This window comes from Sesamum indicum, linkage group LG1 (assembly GCF_026168435.1).
Source record: "Sesamum indicum cultivar Baizhima isolate 11 linkage group LG1, ASM2616843v1, whole genome shotgun sequence".
Taxonomy (NCBI): domain Eukaryota; kingdom Viridiplantae; phylum Streptophyta; class Magnoliopsida; order Lamiales; family Pedaliaceae; genus Sesamum; species Sesamum indicum.
In genome coordinates this window covers 19,107,700-19,111,915 of record NC_142657.1, presented here as the reverse complement: position 1 = coordinate 19,111,915, position 4,216 = coordinate 19,107,700, and the positions used below count along the sequence as shown (strand labels likewise).

General features: G+C 33.4%; 1 long non-coding RNA gene across 1 annotated transcript; it reads left to right on the top strand.

Moving 5' to 3' along the window:
• Positions 1–2,723: 2,723 nt before the first annotated feature.
• Positions 2,724–3,995, top strand: LOC148789506 (uncharacterized). The gene is made up of 2 exons (XR_016062505.1): positions 2,724–2,853; positions 3,730–3,995. It is a non-coding gene; the product is annotated as an uncharacterized LOC148789506 (long non-coding RNA).
• The last annotated feature ends 221 nt before the right edge of the window (positions 3,996–4,216 follow it).

Sequence of the window (4,216 nt, the reverse complement as noted above, 5' to 3'; positions counted from 1 at the left end):
AGTGAATCAATCCAAGACCACTCTTGCTAATGAGATATATTGAAAGGAAAACAAAGAAGAGGGACAATGCACTCTCTCCTGTCCTGTTATTGTTCTTCATTTCAATAAATACTCTTTCATATCAGGTAAACAAAAATGAGAATACACATTTATGCAAGCACACAAAAATATTACAAAAGACATAAATAGACCACAAAGACAAAAAATACCCGTAATGAATATATAATGCTGCGAAACTATAGTGACATCTTGCACGTGAAAAAGGGTTGTCAAGATAGAAATGAAGACTTAGAAAGTGAAGTAGAATGGCAAACATAACAAGACGTAGAAGGCATTCGTTGGCGCAGAAGATAAAAGCAACACCTCACTTCTTTTATGTTCAAAATGGAAGTAAAACATGTTCTACCATGACACTCCCACACGCACACGCACACACACACACCACACACATACACACACACACACACACACACACCCCACACGCACACACACACACACACCCACACACACACACGCACACACCCTACCCAGTCACACACCCCCCCCACACACAAACCCACACACCCCACACACACACACCGACACATACATACACACAAAAAAAAAGAAAAAAGACGCATAGACAAGGAAATGTAAAAGCCGGAACAAGGGGCGGCATCATTCAACAAAACTTCTTAAGTTTGTGGTCGATAAAATTGAAAAAGAAATGCAGTAGCTGATTAGAACATATAAAAATATATTTGTTGACATCGTGATCCTAACAGAAACCTGCTACACCAATTGGTTAGAAGATAATAACCACCCAAGAAATTTATCAGATTTTATCAATTCACCACTCATTTTCCCTCACTATATCCCCTTTAGTGAAGTAAATCAATCCAAGACCACTCTTGCTAACGAGATATTTTGAAAGGAAAAAAAAGAAGAGGGACAATGCACTCTCACCTGTCCTGTTATTGTTCTTCATTTCAATAAATACTCTTTCATATCACGTAAACAAAAATGAGAATACACATTTATGCAAGCACACAAAAATTTTACAAAAGACATAAATAGACCACAAAGACAAATAATACCTGTAATGAATATATAATGCTGCGAAACTATAGTGACATCTTGCATGTGAAAAAGGGTTGTCAAGATAGAAATGAAGACTTAGAAATTGAAGTAGAATGACAAACATAACAAAAGGTAAAAGGCATTCGTTGGCGCAGAAGATAAAAGCAACACCTCACTTCTTTTATGTTCAAAATGGAAGTAAAACATGTTCTACCATGACACCCCCACACGCACACACACACACACCCACCACACACACACACAACGACACACACACATACAACCACACACACACACACCACACGCACACACACACACACAACCAAACACACTCGCACACCCCACACACACACACCGACACACATATACACACAAAAAAAAAAAAAGAAAAAAGACGTATAGACAAGGATATGTAAAAGCTGGAACAAGGGGCGGCATCATTCAACAAAAAACTTCTTAAGTTTGTGGTCGATAAAATTGAAAAAGAAATGTAGTAGCTGATTAGAACATATAAAAATATATTTGTTGACATCGTGATCCTAACAGAAACCTGCTACACCAATTGGTTAGAAGATAATAACAACCCAAGGCATTTATCAAATGTGACGTCCGTAGAATTTTTTATGTAATTGGGAGACTAATTGGTAATTATTAGAAATCTAGATGTAATTAGTAAATAAAATTATAGATTGAATTTGGGATATAATAAAACTTGAACGGATTAAATTGGGGTTCGTTATAATATTTGGGGGCAAATTATAGTAAATAAGAAATTTAAAAGGATGTAATGGGTATTTTGAGAAAAGTTTAATCAAATAAATAAAATAATAATAATATTTTTATATATATAAACAATATACATATATATATGTAATGAGTGAGGAGAGAGAGAGAGTTTGAGGGTGAGGCGGTGGGGCCTCTCTTTTACACTTCCTCATTTTTAAATGTAACCCTCACACACACTTTACACTTTAAACACACACACACTCTACACTTTAAACACACACACACACACACACTCATATCTATACACACACCTTTGCACACACAATTACGGAAGAAACTGAGGTAAGATTTTATATTTTAATTTTTATTAATTTATATAATTATATTATTTAATTTATCCGTTTATTAAATGTTGATTATATTGAGCGGTGAACTATTTAATCGGAGTATTTTATGATTTTGGCTATTTATATTAGTGTCAAATTAAATATCACAATTGCTATAAAAATGATATAGTTGGGTAATTAAACTATTAGATTTGTTAGATTTAATTATTACTATAACTAATTTACACAATTCCATCGGAATGATTAACCAAATATGTAATTCTATGTATTATTGGTTAATTAAATTGTATAGCAACGGTAAATTGACAGGAAATTCATAGAAATACTTCGGAAGTTATATTTCAGGAATATTATGTTATTAAAGTGGTAAATGAGGTTTCAATGGTAATATAATTTACGAATGTTATTAAAAATGATAGTTATGGATATATAAGGGGTTTGATTAAATGAATTCTTATGAATTTATTGATAAATTAAATATATATTTTAGGAGCTTAGAAAAGGTAGTTATTTGAAAGAAATGGAACAGGGGGTTGGACTTTAATATAAATAGAACATTAAAAGATTGATAGAAATGTACGAACATTATATAATAGGTTATTTAGAGTTTATGATATTCTATATATATGTTGATTATACGTATAACATTTTGTTATAGGACGTGACGACAAAGTAGAGGGTTGAGCAGTTCCTCGTGAATCGAAGTATTTTGGGATTTAAGGTAAGTATAGCTAATTGGATTTATATATATCTATATGTGTATTATTGTATATATTATGTATATTGGTTTCTTGGATGCAAACGTGAATTTGGCTTAATATTATTATGCGTGGCTCTCGTATATTGATTATTTATGTAATTAGTTGTGGATTATTTGTTAGATTACCATCTTATTGGTGAAATTATTACTATGTGATATGTAATGGTAATGTAGGGATATGCGGGATATAATTATGTGATAATCATATAATTGATTGTTGATGAAATCTAATTGGGAGTTGTTATTGAGAAAGTGATTATTATAAAGAATAGAATGACGATTGTGAATGGAAATAAAAGATGACGCTTACCTAGTTGGAAACACAGTCAATGGTTTATGAAAATGTGATTGATATTGAGATATGAAAAATATGTGAATTAAGCTAGGTACCATGGCGCGTAGGGTACCGGGGTATTCCGGGGCAGCAGGGAATATCCTGTGCTTGTTAGCTACACACTGGGGTGGTGTGGGGGTACCATGTTTGTTGTGATGTCCTGTGCTATATTGCTACACAGTTGAAGTAAAAGAGTGTGGGGATATCACACAACGGGTATCTTGTGCTGTATATGATATGATGATGGCCGGCGAAACCATTGACTGATGTATACCAATTAGAGTAAGTGGGCCCTTAACTAATAAACGATAATGTTGAATATTGTGTCGTAGCTTGATTTATAATTGTGAATAGGTATTACTGCTTATATTTGTTGTTGCTATTGATAATGACTGTTAGTCGATGTGACTGCATGTACGTGAAATTGTTGCCTGTGTGTATATATAAACTGATCAGCTATACTTATTGAGTAGGCAGCTCATTCCTTGCCACGTACTTTTCAGGAGATAGGTCACACTGACTAGCCACATTGACTTTGAGCGGTGCCGTCGTCTTTATTAGGTGGGTCAGCCGTGACTTCTGAAGCCAAAGTTTTTTATTATTGGGTTGTAAATATTCTGGTCTTTTGTCGGGATTTGTGTTTAAAAGTTGTGGTATGATTTTTCTTGAGGTTATGTACACGAGAACATGTAGTGAGGGTAAATATTACTTTTGGTGGTATATATTATCTTTTGTGACATATAATATTATATTGATAAATTAGAATTTATTTTACTGATTGAAATAGAATTACTTATAGAATGAATGTTGATTAAAGAAAGAATGAAATAGAAATGATTAGACGTAGCGAGTAGGGGGTGCTACATCAGATTTTATCAATTCACCACTCATTTTCCCTCATTATATCCCCTTTAGTGAAGTAAATCAATCCAAAACCACTCTTGCTAACGAGATATATTGAAAGGAAAACAAAGAAGAGGGACAATGCAC